The 23016-nt window shown below is 51.0% G+C and overlaps 1 protein-coding gene across 4 annotated transcripts in view; it reads left to right on the top strand.

The window, feature by feature from the left end:
- Nucleotides 1–23016, top strand: part of GALNT17 (polypeptide N-acetylgalactosaminyltransferase 17) — a 402097-nt gene that overhangs the window by 347286 nt on the left and 31795 nt on the right. The window lies entirely within an intron of this gene.

Here is a 23016-nt window from a genome sequence, read left to right as displayed (position 1 = left end):
CCAGAATGTGGCCCAGGCTTTGTTTTAGAGGGAGCTCGGTTGAAGGCTTTGTGATGCTTTGGAGTCTGCAGTGACTTTAAGGCTGTCTGGTGACTCACAAGTGAAATCAAATGGAAGAGCTTAACAGGTGGCTTTGTGATAGGACAGAGGGCAGTGGATACAAACCAGAACACAGGAGGTTTTCCTTGAACTTAGGGAGCATTTTAGAGCCCTGGAACAGACTGCTTGGGGAGCCTCCTTCTCTGGAGAGATTCCAAACCCACCTGGATATGGGTAAGCTGCTGAGGATGACCTTGCTTTAGCAGGAGGGTTAGACTGGGTGATCTCCAGAGGTCCACTCTAACCCTTTCCATGATTCTATGACCTGCAGCCCTTCTCCTGCATGACTTTGCTCAAGCAGAGGAAAGCATAAAAGGTGTGATGGTTTGGGTGTTACTTTGGAAAATCACCCAGGCTAGACTCAGCCACTGGGAACTGAATGGCTGAAGCTATACTCACAGCTTAGCACAACATACAAGCAGGTATTTACAATCTATACAGCTGTAGACAGGAATAGCCAAGTTAAAAGGCAATACAGAAACACAACAGCCCTCCCAGAAAGCAGAGTCCCCAGGAGGGGCTCCCAACCACCCTTCCACCTTCTCCCACCCCTCTCCTTTACCCCAGACTTTGCCTTATGCTCAAGGTAGATTGGAGGCTCAGCCAGGGGGGTTAGGAAGCAGCAGGATTAGTCACACAGATGACAGGTTAGGTTAGAGAGGAGTTCATGCAGCCCAGAAGACAGAGAGGGACTTCCTTGTCTGTGTTTGTGTTCATGTTCTTCTCCATCTCAGCAAGCCTATGAGTGCAACAGCCATCACCACTGTTTCCTTTTCACAGCCTAGCATCTAATTCTTCTCACCAAAACATCCCAGCTAGGCTCAAACTAGCACAAAAGGCAACCTCTAGGGGTGCAGCAAGGGGCATTGTTCCCAACAGATGATTCAGACAGGAACTTGGAAGCAGTCAAGGTGAGATTTTGGGGGTTTATGCTTTGTGTGTTGTGTCTTTAGAGGAAACTGCTGTGTTTGTCAATTTAAACTGCTGCCAAAGCCAGGGCTGCTGTTGAATTAGGCACTAATAACAACTGATGCTGAAGTCTAAGCAAATGGAGTGAGTCATAATGCTGTCAGGACTTGAAGACAACTTGCTGCTCCTTGTCTCTTTCCTTCTTTACTGCTGCTCTCCCTTGTTACATTCTGGTTTCTAAGACTCATTATTTCCATTTGGGTTTTGAAGTGCACTTCAGAAAACCAAACATACCCAAAAAACCTCAACCCAAAACCCACCCAAACCTGACAAGTTTCCAGAGAAGGAAGTTACAGAACAAAAAGTTCTAATTGCTGAGAGTGGTTTGTGAACCTACATTGGAATTTAGCTCCATTCACAGCTTGCCTTTTTTATTGTAATCTGTTCTGAGTTTGGAACTCAATGCAAAGCCAAAAATGCAGCCAGGCTCTGTTCTGATGAGCTCTAAATGAGCTCTGATGCATTCCCTAGAAATGCTACCTTTCCTTTTTGGCAGGATTTGCTTCATAGCTTCCAAATTTGGAAAGCAATAAGTTTTTAGATCACAGAATCATAGAATTAGGGTTGAAAGGGACCACAAGGATCAGACAGTTCCAACCCTCCCTGCCATGCCCAGGGACACCCTACCCTAGAGCAGGCTGCACACAGCCTCAGCCAGCCTGGCCTTAAACACCTCCAGCCATGGGGCCTCAACCACCTCCCTGGGCAACCCATTCCAGCCTCTCACCACTCTCATCACCAACAACTTCCTCCTGATGTTTATCCAGCTTTGCTCCATCCCCCCCAGTCCTGGCACTCCCTCACAGCCTCAAAAGTCCCTCCCCAGCTTTCTTGTAGGCCCCTTTCAGATCCTGGCAGGCCACAAGCAGGTCACCTGGGAGCCTCCTCTGCTCCAGCCTGCACAGTCCCAACTCTTTCAGTCTGTGCTCACAGCAGAGCTGCTGCAGCCCTCTGAGCATCCTCCTGGCCCTGCTCTGGGCACACTCCGACAGCTCTCTTGTCCCAGGGCCTCCAGAGCTGGATGCAGTACTCCAGGTGGGGTCTCACTAGAGTGGAGCAGAGGGGGAGAATCCCCTCCCTGGCCCTGCTGGCCACACTTCTGCTGCTGCAGCCCAGGCTCTGCTTGGCTTTCTGGGCTGCAAGTGCACACTGCTTCTAAACAGTCCCTGCACAGCCTTCCTGTAAATCCAGAAGATGCAGCAATAAGGTTTCTCTGTAGCCTTCTCCAGATTGAACATCTCCATCTCTCTCAGCCTGTCTTTGTAGGAGAGATCATAGAATCAGCCAGGTTGGAAGAGACCTCCAAGCTCATCCAGTCCAACCTAGCACCCAGCCCTATCCAATCAACCAGACCATGGCACTAAGTGCCCATCCAGGCTTTGCTTGAACACCTCCACCTCCTCCCTGGGCTGCCCATTCCAGTGCCAATCACTCTCTCTGGGAAGAATTTCTCAATATCAATTCAGGCTGGGGGATGATGAGATTGAGAGCAGCCCTGCAGAAAAGGAATTGGAGGTGCTGGTGGTTTACAAGCTGGACAACAGCCAGCACTGGGCACTTGGAGCCCAGAAGGCCAATGGCAGCCTGGGCTGCATCAAAAGCAGCCAGAGATGGAGAGAGGATCCTGCCCCTCTGCTCTGCTGAGATCTCACCTGCAGTGCTGCATCCAGCTTTGGCATCCTAAAGACAAGCAGGACATGGACCTGTTGGAGCAGGTCCAGAGAAAGGCCATGAAAATGATCAAGGGCTGGAGCATCTCAGCTGCAGGGACAGGCTGAGGGAGCTGGGGTTGTTCAGTCTGGAGAAGAGAAGGCTCTAGGGAGACCTAATTGTGCTCTTTCAGTAACTGAAGAGGAGCTACAAGAGAGCTCAGTGAGATCTGTTTACAGAGGCCTGTAGCAGCAGGGCAGGAGGCAATGGTTTTAAACAGAATCAGAATTAACCAGCTTGGAAAAGACCTTCAAGATCATTGAGTTCAAGGCAAGGTTGGATGTGGCACTTGGTGCCATGGTCTAGCCTTGAGCTCTGTGGTAAAGGGTTGGACTTGATGATCTGTGAGGTCTCTTCCAACCCTGATGATACTGTGATACTGTGAGTCCAACCTATCACTTAACACCTTCTAATTAACTAAACCCTGGCACTAAGTGCCTCATCCAGCCTCCTCTTAAACACCTCCAGGGGTGGGGACTCCACCACCTCCTCAGGCAGCCCATTCCAGTGCCAGTCACTCTTACTGGAAAGAGCTTCTTCCAGACATCCAGCCTAGACCTGCCCTGGCACAGCTTGAGGCTGTGTCCTCGTGTTCTGTTAGCGGTTGCCTGGGAGAAGAGGCCAACCCCTGCCTGGCTGCTGCCTCCTTTCAGTAGTTACAGAGAGCATCTGGAACAGGAGAGATTTAGATTGGACATTAGGAAGAAGTTCTTTACTCTGAGTTTGGAACAGGTTGCCCAGGGAGGTGCTGGAGGCCCCATCCCTCAAGACATTCAACTTCAGGCTTGACAGGGCTCTGAGCAACCTGCTCTAGGCAGGGATGTCCCTGCTGACTGCAAGGCAGTTGGACTAATGACCTTTAAATGTCCTTTCAGGCAGGTTTTGATCCATAATGGGAATTTTAGCATTACTTTTAGTACTTGAAGGAATCTCTGTGATTCCATGGTCTCTGTTTTGAGAGCTTTTTATGCTGAATTCACAGCAAGCACCAGGGAGGTAACAGCACAAGAAGAGAGCAGGAGGCACATCACTGCCTGGTCCTTTGTGCTGGTGGTGCAGTGGAGTCTCCCAGAGCAAGACAAAGTGCACAGGTGCCACAGAGCTGCTCTCAAAAACATGTCCTCTGCTGCAGCTCAGGGGTTTGTAGCCTGGGTCAGGCAGTTGAAAGAAATGAAATAGAAGTGGCTGCTTCAGCAGGAAAAGTTATTAGTGTGCCCTTGAATGGCAAGGGTCATATTTGGAGGCAAAAAGCTGAGATGAGACTTTTTCCATTTGATGATTTTTGTCTGTGGAGAAAGTCCTTTTAATCTCAATTTAATGAAAGCCAGCTCGAGATGAGTGAGTGGCTGCAAGTGCTGGGGAGAGGCAGGAGGAAAGCTTCAAGTGGGCTCCAAAGCAAGATGCATCTCATCTCTGGAGCAGGCAGGGTTTGGAACAGGGCTGGCTAAGCATCATGTGCTTGTTTGTTTCTGAGGGTGTGGTGGTTTGTTTGGATAAATGGCTTGGGAAAGGCTTTGTGTAGATCATGGAAAGGTCTGGGCCAGAAGGGACCTCCAGAGCTCATCCAGTCCTGCCCCCCTGCAGTCAGCAGGGACATCCCCACTAGCCCAGGTCACCAAGGAAGGGCTCTCAACCACCTCCCTGGGCAATGTGTTCCAGTGCCCCACCACCCTAAGAGGAAAGAACTCGTTCCTAACATCCACTCTAAATCTGCCCTCTCAAGCTTGAACCCATTGCCCCTTGTCTTGCTACTGCAGGCCTTTGTAAACAGCTTCCTCCATCCTTCCTGTAGGTGCCCTTTAGGTACTGGCTGCCTGCTGTTAGGTCCCCCCAGAGCTTCCTTCTCTCCAGACCGAACACCCCCAGCTCCATCAGCCTGTCCTCAGAGCAGAGCTGCTCCAACCCTCTGATCAATTTCGTGTCTCTCCTCTGCACTTGCTCCATCAGCTCCATGTCCTTCCTATAATGAGGGCTCCAGACCTGGATACAGTACTCCAGGTGAGGATCACAGCTCACAGGTTGTCAGAGGTTCAAAGGAACCCAAAGAGATCATTGAGACCAACCTCCCTGCCAGAGCTGGACCACACAATCTAGCTCAGGGCACACAGGAACACATCCAGAGAGGCTTGGAAAGAATCCACAGAAGGAGACTCCACAACCTCTCTGGGCAGCCTGTGCCAGGGCTCTGGGACCCTTCCAGTCAAGGAGTTCCCCCTTGTGTTGAGCTGGAACCTCCTGTGCTGCAGCTTCCACCCATTGCTGCTTGTCCTATCCCAGGGAGCAGTGAGCAGAGCCTGTCCCCCCCCTCCTGACCCCCAGCCCTCAGATAGTTATAAACATTGATTCAATCCCCTCTCAGTCTTCTCTTCTCCAGACTAAGCAGCCCCAGGTCCCTCAGCCTCTCCTCATCAGGCAGTGCTCCAGTCCCCTCATCATCCTCGTAGTAATGGGACACTCCAGTTGATAAGGATAGCCAGAGGCAATCAAAAAGGGAGGACAAATGTAGTCAGACTTCATGCCCATGGAACTGCTCTCTGCCTGTCTCACCAGATGTGAGGTGGTGCTCCCTGTGCTGCCTTCAACCTCCGCAGGATGCCTGGCACTGGCTTTTTGAATGCCTGCTTCTCTGAGCATTCACAGAACCACAGAATGGTCTAGGTTGGAAGGGACCTCAAGGATCATCCAGTTCCAACCCTCTGCCATAGGCAGGGACACCTCCCACTAAAACAGATTGCTCAAGGCCTCATAGAATCATAGAATCAAGCAGGTTGGAAGAGACCTCCAAGATCATCCAGTCCAACCTAGCACCCAGCCCTAGCCAGTCAACCAGACCATGGCACCAAGTGCCTCATCCAGGCTTTTCTTGAAGACCCCCAGGGACGGTGCCTCCACCACCTCCCTGGGCAGCCCATTCCAGTGCCAATCACTCTCTCTGTGAAGAACTTCTTCCTAATATCCAGCCTATACCTACCCTGGCACAACTTGAGACTGTGTCCCCTTGTTCTATTGCTGGTTGCCTGGGAGAAGAGGCCACCCCCCACCTGGCTACAATGCCCCTTCAGGTAGTTGTAGACAGTAATAAGATCACCCCTGAGCCTCCTCTTCTCCAGGCTGGCCTTAAACATCTCCAGGGAGGAAGCAGCCACAACCTCCCTGCACAACCTGTGCCAGTGTCTCACCACCCTCACTGCAAAGAACTTCCTTCTAACACCTAGTCTAAATCTTCTCTCTTCCAGTTTAAACCCATTTCTCCTCATTCTGTCATTACAAGACCTTGTCAGCAGTCCCTCTCCAGCCTCCCTGTAGGCCCCTTTCAGATACTGAAAAGCCACTATAAGGTCTCCTCAAATCCTTCTCTTCTCCAGGCTGCAGAGCCCCAACTCTCTCAGCCTGTGCTCATAGCAGAGCTGCTCCAGCCCTCTGAGCATCTTTGTGGCCCTAATTCATTCATACTGCTCCTGAGATATCCCCAGCCAGAGCAATGTGGACTAGGAGGGAATGGATGGGCATGAAGGTGGGAGGTGGATGCCAGTGCGTGGAGTGCAGCCCAGTCTGGGGAGCCTTGGAAAACAGCAGCTCTGACTAAGAGACCCATTTCTACAGCCAGAGCCTGTTTTGTTTGCTGTTCCAGGCTTCAGCTGGAAAAAAAAGTAGAAATGTTCTCCCTGGAAATGTCTGATTAGAATATAATCACCATTTTCATTCTTCTTGGTGCTTTTTGAAGCTCTCAGTTACAGGCAATGGTAATTGCTTTCTGTGTGCTAGAAGAGAATATCTGACTAGGTGTGTTCATAGCTATGCATAGATATAAATAAATGAAAACATTAATTATTACCTTTTTTTTTTTATCAACATGCTTCACTAGGGGGGAAAAAATATCCTTATGAGCTCTTCTTAGGGCTCTTTAATAGCTTATTCAGGTGACAATCTGTCTGAAACCAGCGTTGTGAGATTGTGTCACTGCCACTGCTGTTACTTCTAATTGGCAAATCAAGGACAAGAGGAGGCAGGGAGGGAAGAGATGAGGATTGTGCTGCTGTTATTAAAATGCAGTCTCCAAATTAGAATCATAGAATCAAGGAGGTTGGAAGAGAGCTCCAAGCTCAGACAGCCCAACCTAGCACCCAGCCTGAGCCAATCAACCAGACATTGGCACTAAGTGCCTCAGCCAGGCTTGGCTTCAACACCTCCAGGGATGGCAACTCCACCACCTCCCTGGGCAGCCCATTCCAATGCCAATCACTCTCTCTGCCAGGAACTGCCTCCTAACATCCAGCCTAGACCTCTCCTAGCACAGCTTGAGGCTGTGTCCCCTTCTTCTGTTGCAGGCTGCCTGGCAGCAGAGCCCAACCCCACCTGGCTACAGCCTCCCTGCAGGTAGTTGTAGACAGCAATGAGCTCTGCCCTGAGCCTCCTCCAGGCTGCACACCCCCAGCTGAGTGAAATCAGAGTGGGTTGGGTTGGGAAGGACCTTAAAGATCATCTAGTCCCAACCCACCTCTCATGGGCAGGGACACCTTTCACTAGTTCAGGTTGCTCAAGGCTGTGTCTACCTGATCTGGTGTAACCTTCGGGAGGAGGCATCCACAACCTCCTTGAGCAACTTGTTCCAGTCTCACCACTCTCACTCTAATGTATTTGTTCCTAACCTCCAGTCTAAATCTGCCCTTCTCAAGCTTCAATCCGTTCTATTACTGCAAGCCCTTGTAAAAGATTCCTTCCTACCTCTCCTGTAGCCCACTTCAGGTACTGGAAGGCAGCTCTGAGATCTTCATGGAGCCTTCTCCAGCCTGAACATCTCAAACTCTCTCAGCCTGTACCCATAAGAGAGGTTTTCCAGCCCTCTGATCATCCCTTTAGCCTCCTCTGAACTCACTCCAACAGTCCCATGTCCTTCTTGTGCTTGTGCCTCTAGTGAGGCTTGCAGTGCCTCTTGGAGGCATTTCAGGGCATCATTATTCTGCAAAGCTTTTCTGTTTATTTACCTTCTTCTTGAGGAGTAAATGAATTACTGATTTCACAAAGGGGTGTAACTTGAACATAGGACCAAATGGCTATTAGGTGATCTTAAACAACAGCTTTGCATTTGAGGAACTTGGAAATGAAAAAAAAAAAACAACCTTAAAATCCATTGAATATTCAGTGAGACTTTTCCCTGTGACAGCATGAGAGGAGGCACAGGGGTGTGGTAAGCACCAAAACATCAAACAAACAGTAGGAATAAATTCTTTCCAGTGAGTGGGGTGAGACACTGGAACAGGTTGCCCAGGGAGATGGTGGATGCCTCCTCCCTGGAGGTGTTCAAGGCCAGGTTGGATGAGGCCTTGAGAGGCAGGGAGGTTCAAGTAGGTGATGTCTAAAGCTTCATCCAATCAAAGCCATTCTATGGTTGGTGATTCTGTGATTCTATTTGTCTTATCATAGAATCAAGCAGGTTGGAAGAGACCTCCAAGCTCATCCACTCCAACCTAGCACCCAGCCCTGCCCAGTGAACTAGACCATGGCACTAAGTGCCCCAACCAGGCTTTTGAATCACAGAATCATAGAATCAATGAAGTTGAAAGAGACCTCCAAGCTCATTCAGTCCAACCTAGCACCCAGCCCTATCCAATCAACCAGACCATGGCACTAAGTGCCCCAACCAGGCTTTTGAATCACAGAATCAATGAGGTTGAAAGAGACCTCCAAGATCATCCAGTCCAACCCAGCCCTGTCCAATCAGCCAGACCATGGCACTAAGTGCCTCATCCAGGCTTTGCTTCAACACCTCCAGGGACAGAGACTCCACCACCTCCCTGGGCAGCCCATTCCAATGCCAATCACTCTCTCTGCCAACAACTTCCTCCTAACATCCAGCCTAGACCTGCCCTGGCACAACTTGACACAACCTGTTCTAGTGGAAAGTGTCCCTGTCCATAGAGGGGAGGGGGTTGGGTCTAGATGAGCTTTAAGATCCCTTCCAACCTAAACCATTGTGTGAATCTGTGACCAAAGACTGTCCTGTCAGATCCACACACAGAAGTCTAACTGTGTGTTTCTGCCACCATATTCTGCACATTTCATGCCAAATCACAGAATCAAGCAGGCTGGAAGAGACCTCCAATCTCATCCAGTCCAACCTAGCACCCAGCCCTGTCCAGTCAACCAGACCATGGCACTAAGTGCCTCCTCCAGGCTTTTCTGGATTCAAATAAATATTAGTTCCTAAACTTTGCCATAAAAAAAACCCCAGTGAGTGGAGTCTGTGATCTGTTCAGAGGTGTTTTGGTTTGCTTTGACCCAAAGACTTTAGATGGAGCTCCTGCAGCTAAGCTGCAGAGCATTTTGGGAAGTGACTGTTCTCATTGACTTCCAGCAGAGTTTAATTCACTTGAGAGCTCTGCCTGTTCAGAAAAGCAGAGCTTTTATTGCATGTCAGGTTTCCTTAAGGGTTAGCCTTCAACACTTGGCAATATGCCTGTGTTGCCCAACTCTCGATTCAGCTTCTCTCTTCAAACTTTATTGGAGGTCTTTGATGAGTGCAAGGTAGAGGCTGACCTTTAACAGACTTCTCAGCTTGTCTTTCTTGTCCACCAACCTGTTCTTCTTACAGGCCCCAGCCATAGTTCAAGTCCTTGTGTGTTATTTGCTACATGGCAAAAGCAGAATCATGGAATGCCAGGGGCTGGAAAGGACCTCCAAAGCTCAGCCAGTCCAACCTCCCTGACAGAGCAGGAGCACCCAGAGCAGAGCACACAGGAACACAGCCAGGTAGGGCTTGAATATCTCCAGAGAGGAAGACTCCACAACCCCCCTGGGCAGCCTGTGCCAGGCTTCTGTCACCCTCACAGGGAAAAAATTCCTCCTCATGTTTAAATGAAGCTTCCTCTGCCTCAGCTTCCACCATTGCCCCTTGTGCTGTCAGCAGACATCACCCAGCAGAGCCTGGCTCCAGCCTCCTGGCACTCACCTGCACATCTTTATAGACATTGAAGAGGCCACCTCTCAGTCTCCTCTTCTCCCAGCAGCACAGCCCCAGCTCCCTCAGGCTTTCCTCCTAACAGAGCTGTTCCATTCCCTTCAGCATCTTCATGGCTCTGTGCTGGACTCTCTCAAGCAGTTCTATGTCCCTTTTGGCCTGAGAGGCCCAGAACTGGACACAGTACTCCAGATGCAGCCTCAGCAGGGCAGAGTAGAGGGGCTGGAGAACCTCTCTTGACCTACTGACCACAGCCCTTCTGATACACCCCAGAATGGCATTGGCCCTCCTGGCCACCAGAGCACACTGCTGGCCCCCAGATCCTTTTCCCTTCCAAACATATACCTTGATCCATCCCCCCCCTGTTACATGGCCTAGCAGATGTGGTTCAGATGGGCTTCAGCCTGGAAAAGAGAAGGTTCTGGAGGGATCTTAGAGCTGCCTTCCACTACCTGAGGGGATCCTACAGGAAGGCTGGAGAGGGACTTCTCATAATGGTGTCTAGCAACAGGACAAGGGGGAAGAGTTTGAAGCCGAGGGAGCATGGGGTTAGACTGGATCTTAGGAAGAAGTTCTTCAGTATGAAGGTGGTGAGACTCTGGAACAGGTAGCCCAAGGAGATTGTGGATTTCCCCTCTGGAGGGGTGCTCAAGGCCAGGTTGGATGAGGCCTTGAGCAACCTGGTTTAGTTGAGAGACATCGCAGCCCATGGCAAGGAGGTTGGAAGTGATGATCTCTAACATCCTTCCTGATGGTCTCATCTCTTTTACACTCTAAGGAACCTAGGAAAACGTCTCAGACTGGGCTTTCAGACTGAGACAGGCTGTGGACAGAGTGGCTGAGAGCAGTCAGGCAGAGAAGGACCTGGAGGTACTGGTGGAGAGTAGCTGAAGCTGAGGCAGCAGTGCCCAGGTGGGCAGCAGAGCCAATGGCATCCTGGGCTGGCTCAGGAGCAATATGGGCAGCAGGACAAGGGAGGTTCTTCTGCCCCTGTGCTCAGCACTGCTCAGGCCACCCCTGGAGTGCTGTGTCCAGTTCTGGGCTCCTCAATTCAAGAGAGATGTTGAGGTGCTCGAAGGTGTTTGGAGAAGGGCAGCAAGGCTGGGGAGGGGCCTGGAGCACAGCCCTGTGAGGAGAGGCTGAGGGAGCTGGGGGTGTGCAGCCTGCAGCAGAGGAGGCTCAGGGCAGAGCTCATTGCTGCCTGCAGCTGCCTGCAGGGAGGCTGTAGCCAGGTGGGGTTGGGCTCTGCTGCCAGGCACCCAGCAACAGAAGAAGTGGACACAGCCTGAAGCTGTGCTAGGGCAGGTCTAGGCTGGATGTGAGGAGGAAGTTGTTGGCAGAGAGAGTGATTGGCATTGGAATGGGCTGCTCAAGGAGGTGGTAGAGTCTGTGTGGCTGGAGGTGTTGAAGCCAAGCCTGGCTGGGGCACTTAGTGCCATGGTCTGGTTGGTTGGCCAGGGCTGGGTGCTAGGTTGGGCTGGCTGAGCTTGGAGCTCTCTGCCAACCTGGCTGATTCTGTGATTCTCTGGCTCAGTCTGGCACCTGTGGACAGTGGCTGTCCTGGAATTATTTTGCAGTGTCTGTAAAAACATAAGGAAAAAATAATAATTATGTGATGCAGACTGATCTAACTTGGAGCAGTTTCTGAAGGGATCTTCTCCCCCACTGGAGAGCTTCTTGGCATTCAGAGATTAGAAACAAATGCAAAACACCTCAGTAGACATTGAGGTTTCAGATATCCCTAAAAATCTTGCTGTACAAATCAATTCTTTCTATTCCAGTATCTTGAAGGGGCCTCAGCTGAGCTTAGGCTGCCACTTCACTGGGAGCCATCTGCATGTGTTGTGACAGCCTCTCTCCTCGTGATTGTATCTCACTTTTACCTGAGCTGTAAAAGGAGAGAGCAAAGGTAGATAGCAGGGAAATAACTTGTCAAGATGCTTAGGGGAAGAAGCAAGACAGTTTCTCACCCTTTCTGTACCCTAGCCCAGGAATGTCCTCACTGTGACCTCCAAGCATCTGTCTTAAGCATCCCTGCACAGGAATGTAGACTATTGCAGGCCTGAAAGGACTTTTGGAAGACAGAAGTCCACTTGTAACTCAAAGCTGGCCAAGCTTCACAGGAGGATTGGCTTCCCCAGGAACTTGGCCAGTTAAAGCTAGAGAACAGAAGGTGCACAGCCCCTCATGGTCACAGAATCACAGTGTCACAGAATTTCTTAGATTGGAAAAGGCTTTCAAGAGCATCAACTCCAATCATCAGTTTCACACTGACAAGTCCTTGACTAATCCAAATCCTAGAACCTTAGAGGTTGGAAGGGATGTCCAGAGGTCATTGGCTCCACACACACCTCCCCTGCCAAGCAAGATTGCACAGGAATGCAATCAACCAGACCATGGCACTAAGTGCCTCAGCCAGGCTTGGCTTCAACACCTCCAGCCACACAGACTCCACCACCTCCCTGGGCAGCCCATTCCAATGCCAATCACTCTCTCTGAGAAGAACATCCAGCCTAGACCTGCCCTGGCACAGCTTGAGACTGTGTCCCCTTGTTCTGTTGCTGGCTGCATGGCAGCAGAGCCCAACCCCACCTGGCTACAGCCTCCTTGTAGGTAGTTGTAGACAGCAATGAGCTCTGTTCTGAGCCTCCTCTTCTGCAGGCTTCCAAATGAGAAACCACTTCTCCAGCTCCTTGGCTGTTGTGTCCTGATGGGAAACGTTCCAGGAGCTGGCCAGAGTTGAAGCAGTGATACTCCACAGATGATGTTGCCTACAATGTCAAGATGAGCAGCTGTTAGAGGTGCTCCAGCCCTCTGACCATCTCCTCTTAGAGAGCCACTGCACAGTGCTTTTCCTGCACATGTAGCAGGGTTTTCATATCCATTCCAGCAGAGGCTGAAGGCTGCCCGTGGCTATCAGAGGGTTTGCTGGTGACAGCTTCAGAGCCACAGTGGTGGCTCAGGCTTTCAGCAGTCATGCTTGCTTTGGGTTGCAATGTACTTCAAAGGACAAATGGCTTCCCAGAAGAGGGGATTTTGAACTCTGCCAGAGAAAATAAGCAGATGGCAAAGTCAGTGGCAAAATTATGACAGAGCTGCCCTGGTCTCCCACCAGCTGGTTTGGACCTTGGTTTAACATTTCAAACTTGCTCACACCAATGCCAGCTGCAGCAGATTTGGTGCAGGGAAGGGGAACGTGTTGGGCAGAAGCATGCAGTAGCCCACAGGTGAGGAGCTGTCCTTGGTAAAATGGGCAGGTGCATTATCCCCTCTAAAGCAAGGGCCTGGTGACAGCTAGGATCCAGATTTCACTTCCCCTTTGTGAGCTTCCCACAGTCACAGGCTCACAGGATATTAGGGGCTGGAAGGGACTCAAGGAGATCATCCAGTCCAACCCCTCTGCCAGAGCAGGACCACACAATCTAGCTCAGGGCACACAGGAACACATCACAGTCTCACAGTATCACAGCATCACAGTATTATCAGGGTTGGAAGAGACCTCACAGATCATCAAGTCCAACCCTTTAGCACAGAGCTCAAGGCCAGACCATGGCACCAAGTGCCACGTCCAGTCCTGCCTTGAACAGCTCCAGGGACGGCGACTCCACCACCTCCCCGGGCAGCCCATTCCAGTGTCCAATGACTCTCTCAGGGAAGAACTTTCTCCTCACCTCCAGCCTAAATCTCCCCTGGCACAGCCTGAGGCTGTGTCCTCTTGTTCTGGTGCTGGCCACCTGAGAGAAGAGAGCAACCTCCTCCTGGCCACAACCTCCCCTCAGGTAGTTGCAGACAGCAATAAGGTCACCCCTGAGCCTCCTCTTCTCCAGGCTAACCAATCCCAGCTCCCTCAGCCTCTCCTCATAGGAGGAGACAGGCCTGGAAAGTCTACACAGAAGGAGACTCCACAGCCTCTCTGGGCAGCCTGTGCCAGGGCTCTGGGACCCTTACAGCAAAGAAGTTCCCCCTTGTGTTGAGCTGGAACCTCCTGTGCTGCAGCTTCCATCCACTGCTGCTTGTCCTATTCCAGGGAGCAGTGAGCAGAGCCTGTCCCCCCCTCCTGACCCCCAGCCCTCAGATGTTTATAAACATTGATTAAATCCCCTCTCAGTCTTCTCTTTTCCAGACTAAGCAGCCCCAGGTCCCTCAGCCTCTCCTCACCAGGCAATGCTCCAGTCCCCTCATCATCCTCATAGCCCTCTGCTGGGCTCTCTCCAGCAGATCCCTGTCCCTCTGAAACTGGGGAGCCCAAAACTGAAGGCAGTGCTCAAGATGAGGTCTCAGCAGGGCAGAGTAGAGGGGAAGGAGAACCTTTCAGTCATTCCTAAAGTGTCAGTCAGGTGCCTGTGGCAGCCCAGAATTGTTCTTGGCTTTGGCAGGACAAAGAAACAGGTTTTGTGCTGGGTCCCTACAGCTCTTACAGACATCACTTCTGAGCATTTCCTCCTGCCCAAGCTGTGGTCAGCTGAAATCCTGCAGTAAGAGTCACAATGGGGCATTTTGCAAAGGAACCTGTGGTTTGGACACATCCAGCTCCCTCTGCCACAGTGCCAGCTGGGTGCCAGATCAGGCTGGAAATGGGCAGGCAGCTTGCAAACCCCTCCTAAGAAGAACAAGGTCTAAAACTAAGGCAGACAACCTCGATTAAACCTGACAGATTGTTTCAGTGCTGTTGCTCAGAATCCTTTCTAGGCTTAGGAGACATCAGCCTGCCTTTGAGCACGAGGGCACAGAGCACTTCTTTGCATAGAAGCACAGAATTGCCAGGGCAGGAAGGGACCTCAGGGATCATCCAGTTCCAATCCCCCTGCCATGGGCACAGACACCTCACACTAGATCAGGTTGCTCAGAGCCACATCCAGCCTGGCCTTAAAGATGGATGAAGCTTCCACCACCTCCCTGGGCAACCTGTTCCAGTGTCTCAACACCCTCATGCTGAAGAACTTCTTCCTAACATCTAATCTGAATCTACCCACTTCAAGTTTTGATCTGTTTTCCCCAGTCCTATCTGACACCCTAAAAAGTCCCTCCTCAGCTTTCTTGCAGCCCACTTCACATACTACAAGGCCACAATAAGGTCTCCTCAGAGCCTTTTCCCCTCCAGACTAAACAGCCCCAACTCTTTTAGTCTGTCTTCAGAGCAGAGCAGCTCCAGCCCTCTGATCATGCTTATGGCTCTTCTCTGGACACATTCCAGCACCTCCAGGTCTTCCCTGTAATAGAGGCTCCAGAACTGGATGCAGAACTGAGGGTGGGGTCTCAGCAGAGTGGGGCAGAGAGGGAGAATCACCTCCCTCGACCTGCTGCGTGTGTGTGCTACAGGTATGTGTCAGTACATACTCACAGGCAGGCACAGCAAATAGTGCACACACAGAGCTCCTGAGTATGCTTCCTCACTCTGTATTTACATGCTCTGCTTTTAAACTCATTAGTTGCTCTTTTTTGTTGTCTTGATGAGTTTCTCAAGCAGTTTTCTGCAGAGAGGATAGGCTGAGTCACATTCCCTCTATGAACATCCCTGGGGGACCTGGGCTTCATTCCAGTGCCTTCCCTGGCAGGCTCTGATAAGAGGATAGCTCTAGTTTCACATCACAGACTCATAGACTCATAGCCAGATTGGAAGAGACCTCTAACATCATCCAGTCCAACCTAGCACCCAGCCCTGGCCAATCAACCAGACCATGGCACTAAGTGCCCCAGCCAGGCTTGGCTTCAACACCTCCAGCCACACAGACTCCACCACCTCCCTGGGCAGCCCATTCCAATGCCAATCACTCTCTCTGACAACAACTTCCTCCTAACATCCAGCCTAGACATCCCCTGGCACAGCTTCAGGCTGTGTCCCCTTGTTCTGTTGCTGCTTTCCTGGCAGCAGAGCCCAACCCCACCTGGCTATAGCCTCCCTGCAGGCAGCTGTAGCCAACAACGAGGTCTGCCCTGAGCCTCCTCTTCTGCAGGCTGCACCCCCCCAGCTCCCTCAGCCTCTCCTCACAAGGCTCTGCTCCAGGCCCCTCCCCAGCCTTGCTGCCCTTCTCCAAACACCTTCCAGCATCTCAACGTCTCTCTTGACTGGAGGAGCCCAGAACTGGACACAGCACTCAAGGTGTAGCCTGAGCAGTGCTGAGCACAGGGGCAGCAGAACTTCCCTTGTCCTGCTGCCCACACTGCTCCTGAGCCAGCCCAGGATGCCATTGGCTCTGCTGCCCACCTGGGCACACTGCTGGCTGTTGTTGTGATGTGCTGGGGTTAAGAGGACTGGCAAGAGCTTGGTGGAGCTGGGATGCTGTCAGCTCAGGAGCTGCTCTATCACACACCTGTCCCCCTCTCTCTCTTTCTTTGCATAAATAATTCTGTTTCAAAACAGCTTCTTATGGTTAAAAAAAAAAAAAGGATACATGGCACCTTTCCTCCTCCTGCCACTCCCCACATGGAGACATCTTAGTCTGAAGAGCTGTCTATGGATCATTTTCTCTAAAGGCTTTTTTTTTCTTTGCATGAAAAATAGATCAAAACTCTGTTGCTCTATTTATGCTGGTTTATTTTTACAGCTTTGACAGAAATGGTAAGAGGAAAATGAGATCAAGATTACAACCCCAAGCAGTGCTGGGGACAGAGCAGCTGAGAGCAGCCAGGCAGAGAGGAATCCAAGGGTACTGGTAGAGAGTAGCTGAATATGAGGCAGCAATGTGCCCAGGTGGGCAGCAGAGCCAATGGCATCCTGGGCTGGCTCAGGAGCAGTGTGGGCAGCAGGACAAGGGAGGTTCTTCTTTCCTTGTACTCAGCACTGCTCAGGCCACCCCTTGAGTGCTGTGTCCAGTTCTGGGCTCCTCAATTCGAGAGAGATGTTGAGGTGCTGGAAGGTGTTTGGAGAAGGGCAGCAAGGCTGGGGAGGGGCCTGGAGCACAGCCCTGTGAGGAGAGGCTGAGGGAGCTGGGGGGGTGCAGTCTGCAGCAGAGGAGGCTCAGGGCAGAGCTCATTGCTGGCTGCAGCTGCCTGCAGGGAGGCTGTAGCCAGGTGGGGTTGGGCTCTGCTGCCAGGCAAGCAGCAACAGAAGAAGGGGACACAGCCTCAAGCACTGAAATGACAAGAACAACTGTGAACAGTTTTGGAGCCCACAACAGCTCTGAAACCTCCCAATTCAAGGAGGACATGGAAGTGCTGGAGCAAGTCCAAATTCGGCCACCAAGATGCTCAGAGGGCTGCAGCATCTCTGCTGTGATGATAGGCTGCAAGAGTTGGGGCTCTTCAGACTGGAGAAGAGAAGGCTTCCAGGAGCCCTTGGAGTGGCCTTCCAGGATCTGAAGGGGGCTACAAGAGAGCTGGGGAGGGACTATTGACAAGGTCTTGTAATAATAGGATGAGGAGGAATGGATTTAAACAGAGGGGAGATTGAAACTGGATGTTAGGAAGAAGTTGTTTGCAGTGAGGGTGGTGAGAGACTTGCACAGGTTGCCCAGGGAGGTTGTGGAGCACAGAATCACCCAATGTGATCTTTGATCACATTGGGTGATTCTGTGCTCCACAACCTCCCTGGTGGTGTTCAAGGTCAGGTTAGATGAGGCCTTGAGCAACCTGTTCTAGTGGGAGGTGTCCCTGCCTATGGCAGGGGTGTTGGAGCTGGCTGAGGTTTGAAGTCCTTTCCAGCCTAAACCATTCTCTGATGGTATGACAAAGCTCCAGTTCCTCTGGTTGCTCTTGTTGGAAGTTGCAGCAATTAAAGTATCAGTCCCACTGCACTGAGAAGTGAAATGCTTCTCTTGAGCAGTTTCCCCAGGCCAGGAGCATAAGGACCCTCTTCTCCCAAGGAATAAGCAATATGAAGAGAGGAAAGGACTTAAAATTGCACCAGGGGAGGTGTAGGTTGGATATTAGGAAACATTTGTCTCCTGCAAGAGTGGTCAGGCACTGGATCAGGCTGCCCAGGTAGGTGGTGGAGTCCCCATCCCTGGAGGAGTTAAAATAAGATGTAGGCATGGCAGCTGGGGATGTGGTTCCATGGGAATGGTGGTGTTGGATTGACAATTGGAGCTGATCCAACCTCAGTGATGCTGAGATTCTGTGATGCAGCAGCACAAGCTTAGCCCTGGGGACATCCTCTCGTGGTGTCCTGCGGGGACATGGGATGGAGCCCAGGCACAGCAAGATCAGAAAGGATGAAAACTCCTTTAGGTGCTTAGCTGGAAATGTAGCTGTGCAAGTTGCTGCTTCTGACAAAGGGAACGATTTGGTGAGATACTGTCTCTGCAAACTGTATGGGGGAGCAAACAATCATTGCTTTGCCTTTCTTTTCCCCTCCTCCTGTTTCTCAGCTTTGCTGTTTAAGTCTTTGTTCTGATACGTTGCTTATTGCTGTGCTTGCCTTGGGTGATTGTGTTTCTCCCTTAACTTAGGAAGCTCCTTTTGAAACAAGGAGGGGGGGGGGCAGAGATAAAGCAAAGCTGTTAAATGGGAAATCTATTGCTAATTAAGGCATGGATTTGTTAATCACCTTAGGAATGGAGTTATCAGCTGAAAAAGCCTGGAGTTTGTGTAATGAAAGTTAGGAGCAGGGAGGGGAATTCCCTTCCCCCCCCACCACTGCCTCCTTCTGTCACAATACATTCCGAGATGAGAAGGTTACCTCTCAGACTCATCTTGACACCATTAGACATGATGTCTCTTTGCATTATCTGCAGGCAGACTCGAGCTGTCCTAGGATGCATTTCAGTCTGAATAGTTAAAATTTGGCAAAGTTAATAAGCAACTGAAGTCAGGATCCTCTAATGGGAGCTGCCAGTGCTCATCAGAGGTGTCACACCCACGCTCCAGCTAAGAACACCCTGGCCAGGACCCAAGGTAGTCACTGTCCTTTCTGATTTCATTTAGGTTATTGTTATTATTCCTGATATCCCAGGGATGAGAGGCAGCAGCAGCATTATATAAAATCATAGAATCAACCAGGTTGGAAGAGAGCTCCAAGCTCAGCCAGCCCAACCTAGCACCCAGCCCTGGCCAGTCAATCAGACCATGGCACTAAGTGCCCCAGCCAGTTTCTGCTTGAACACTTCCAGGGACAGTGACTCCACCACCTCCCTGGGCAGCCCATTCCAATGCCAATCACTCTCTCTGCCAACAACTTCCTCCTAACATCCAGCCTAGACCTGCCCTGGCACAGCTCCAGGCTGTGTCCCCTTCTTCTGTTGCTGCTTGCCTGGCAGCAGAGCCCAACCCCACCTGGCTACAACCTCCCTTCAGGCAGCTGCAGACAGCAATGAGGTCACTCCTAAGAGGTCACTTCCTCAGAGAAGGAGACTCCACAGCCTGTCTGGGCAGCCTGCACCAGGGCTCCAACACCCTCACACTGGAGAAGGTTCTCCTCCTGTTTTCACAACCACAGAATGTTAGGGGTTGAAAAGGACCTCCAGAGATCAGGTCCAATGTCCCTGCAAAGCAGGATCACCTAGGGCAGGTCACACAGGAATCATGGAATGGCATAGGATGGCAGGGGCTGGAAGGGACCTCCAAAGATCATCTGCTCCAGCCCCCTGCCAGAGCAGCATCACCCACAGCAGGTCACACAGGAACACAGCCAGACAGCTCTTGAATCTCCAGAGAGAGAGACTACACAGCCCCCCTGGGCAGCCTGTGCCAGGCTTCTGGCACCCTCACAGGGAAAAAATTCCTCCTCAGGTTCCCATGGAACCTCCTATGCATCCAGAAGGGTTTTGAATGTCTCCAGAGGACACTCCACAACCTCTCTGGGCAGCCTGCTCCAGGGCTCCAGCACCCTCTCCATAAAGATGTGTCTCCTTGGGTTGAGGTGGAACCTCCCAGGTTCTAGCTTGTACTTCTTGTTCCTTGTCCTGGGCATCACTGCCATGAGAGTGGCTCCTTCATCATCATTTGTAGACACTGATCAGACTCCCCTCAGCCTTCTCCTCTCCAGGCTAAACAGCCCCAGGTCTCTTAGTCTTTCTTCACAGGAGAGATGTTTAAGTGCCCCACTCATCCTTGTAGCTCTCTGTTCAGCTCTCTTTAGCAAGTGGTTTGGGCTCAATCTTCAAAGGTCCCTTCCAGTCTCTACCATTCTATAGTTGCATCCTCTCTGGCTGCTGGATTTGTTTTCTGTGTGTCTCTCTGGGATGTCTTACTGGAATTTAGTGTTACCTGGTTGTTTATAAACCCCTCTGTGTGTTTGATGACTCCTGTGAGTGTAGCCTGATGGAGAAGCTACTGAGTCACTGCCATTTACTGGAGGGGAATGCTTCTATTTTTACTTCTGTGCCTCTTTATGGGTGGATGAGTGGCAAGCTAATAGATGTGTTGAAATTTGAATGTCAGAAAACAAGGGAGAGACTTGAGACTTGCTCATCACATTTAGCCTGCTGTGTTACCTACTCACCTTGAGTCATAAAATCATAGAATCAAGCAGGTTGGAAGAGACCTCCAAGATTATCCAGGCCAACCTAGCACCCAGACCTGGCCAAACAACCAGACCATGGCACTAAATGCCCCAGCCAGGCTGCCCCAAGCATGCTGGAAGAGGACAGTTTAATGAGGTCACGATTATTACATTGTAAAAGTAATTATTCTGATCTCCAATCAGGGCAGAACCTAACAAATCCCCAGAGCTACAAAAAGAGCATCTTTTAAGACTTTATTCTTTAGTAGTAGTAGTAGTAGTAAGTTTTATTCAGTGTTGTGGTTGGCCCCAGCAGCCTTGGGAACACCCAAGGGCGATGCTCCTATTTCACTGAGACTGTGAACAACTAAAGACTTGAGCAGGCAAGAAACAGAAGCAGTTTCTGTCAGACTGTTGCCTTGGGAATATTCCTCTAAAAATATCCCTAGTTTTCTTTGGAGCTACCTTATGCACTTCTTAATTGCTTTGCCAGCCTGTGGCCTCTTGCAAAACTTCAAGCAGCTCTAGGGGACTTTGCTGGCCAGAGGCAAGTGTGATTGAGGCTGGACAAGGTCATGATCCTTGTCCTTGGTGATCAGCTCTGAATTAGCTCTGGTGGCATGAAATTAGAATCCTAGAACCATAGAATCAGTCGGGGTTGGAAGGGACCACAAGGATCATCTAGGAGGAAGTTGTTGGCAGAGAGAGTGATTGGCATTGGAATGGGCTGCCCAGGGAGGTGGTGGAGTCTGTGTGGCTGGAGGTGTTGAAGCCAAGCCTGGCTGGGGCACTTAGTGCCATGGTCTGGTTGACTGGCCAGGGCTGGGTGCTAGGTTGGACTGGATGATCTTGGAGGTCTCTTCCAACCTGCTTGATTCTATGATTCTATAGTTCCAACCCCCCTGCCTAAGCAGGTTCAACTAGAACAGAGTTCTCCAGAGGTCCCTTTCAGCCCCCACCATGCTGGGATCCTGTGGCTCTGTGATGGGATTGGTTTTGCTGCATGCTTATGCGCCAGTTAATAAAAAGGGGCTCTGGTGTGGCTTTTGATGTGGGCTCCCCATATTTCACAGCCACCTGAGTGAGAGCAGCCTGAGGAGCAGGATAAGGCCAAGGGAAGCTGTCTTCTGCTGTACTGCTCCTCACTTGAGTCACCCAAGCACGGGATGGGCACATGTCCCACGCTGGGTGGGCGAAGGCCACAGCTTAGGGAGGCAGAAGGGCAGCTGACAGCGCCGGGAGGCTGCTGGTGCTGCTGGGAGGTCAGGGCAATTTGGGGAGCACAGATGGGATAAAAGGTGGTGAGCCTGGAAGAGATCCCAGAAACACTGGGTGTTATAACAACTGTGCAAGATGATAATGCAGAGCAGACTGCAAAAGAGGCGAAGCTGGGACCATCAGGTCTGTTTGGCATACGTGTTTGGAGCGATTGCCCAGCGCCTGGTGTGGCCTGGCTACGTGTCTTTAATCTAAGATAAATAACTTCATGGTGAAGACAAAGGAGGGAAGACCTCAGGTACTGCAAGTCCATCTGCCAATCCCCTTTCCATCTGATAGAGAAGATCTCCAAAGACTTGATTAACTTGTAAACTGTGAGTTAAGGGAATCTTTTAACGGCATGTGGAGGAAAAATAATGAACAAATGTTTTGAAGTGGGAGAAATCTGTCCCTGCCATATGTTGGACTGAGTCATCCCTTCTGCAGGAGGAGGTCTTGCAATTGTTTCGACTCTTCCAGTTGCTAACACTTTTTATTTGGTAGCAACATCAGTGTAAGCTCAGCACCCAATCCTCCAACGCAGCCATGCCATGTGTCAGATACAGACCTGACCCCTCTAAAGTTGATAGGTGTTTTGCTCTGGGCACAGGTTAAATTCTTCTGCCTCTTGTGATGGTTTGGGTGTTACCCACCCCCTCCCTTAAGACAATCACCCAGACTAAAACTCAGCAGCTGGAAATTAGACTGAAGCTTTCTATTTAGAGCTTAGCACAATATACAAGCAGATATTTGCAGCTGTTGTACAGCGTTAACCCTCTTGTTACTTCAGGATCACCCTTCAAGTGATCTTGAACCTGACCACAGGTGGTCTTGACCCTTCCCCAGGGGTGGGTCTGTTATCATCATAGAATCAATCAGGTTGGAAGAGACCTCCAAGATCATCCAGTCCAACCGAGCACCCAGCCCTATCCAGTCAATTAGACCCTGGCACTAAGTGCCTCAGCCAGTCTTTTCTTGGACACCTGCAGGGACAGTGACTCCATCCCTTCCCTGGGCAGCCCATTCCAAAGGCAAATCTGTTGTACCAGAAGGGAACAGGCATATCACAAGCTCTGCCTTCAGCACGTGCCTAGCAGTTCCTCAGTGCACCGACACAGGCAAGCTCACAGTGGGCAGGACTTCTGGGAGGTCCACAGAGCACACTCTTGCTCCCTCCACCTACTCTTGAGTGAGGTGGAGACAGCTCCCTGCCTTCCTCTGAATCAGCAGAACAGATGAAACACAGCTTTGCTCTTTCTGTTGATGGCGAGATGCCAGGACAGGAGGACAGCAAGAGCAGCAAAGATGAGGTGGATGAGAACAGGCTGTGTTCTGCATCCTGTGCCAGGCCAGGAACACTCAAATCCCCCATCTTATTCCTCCAGCTTGTCTCTGCTTCACCCTAAACCCTTGTTTCTGCACTACTCACCTTGACCTCCCCCTGTCACCTGAGGAGTTCTGCAGCACAGCAGAGTTCTCCACTTTGGAGAACTCTATACACAAGGATCACAGCCCAGCTGGCTGTTACTCTCCCTGATCTCCCCCACTGGCCAACTCCTGATCCTGTGCCAGCCCTAAAGAGACACAACCACAAGCAGGCGTTACCAGGTGATGGTGGTTAACCCACTCCCCGTTCCTAAGATCC

This window comes from Pogoniulus pusillus, chromosome 27 (assembly GCF_015220805.1).
Source record: "Pogoniulus pusillus isolate bPogPus1 chromosome 27, bPogPus1.pri, whole genome shotgun sequence".
Taxonomy (NCBI): Eukaryota; Metazoa; Chordata; class Aves; order Piciformes; family Lybiidae; genus Pogoniulus; species Pogoniulus pusillus.
This window is presented reverse-complemented; position numbering and strand designations above follow the sequence as displayed.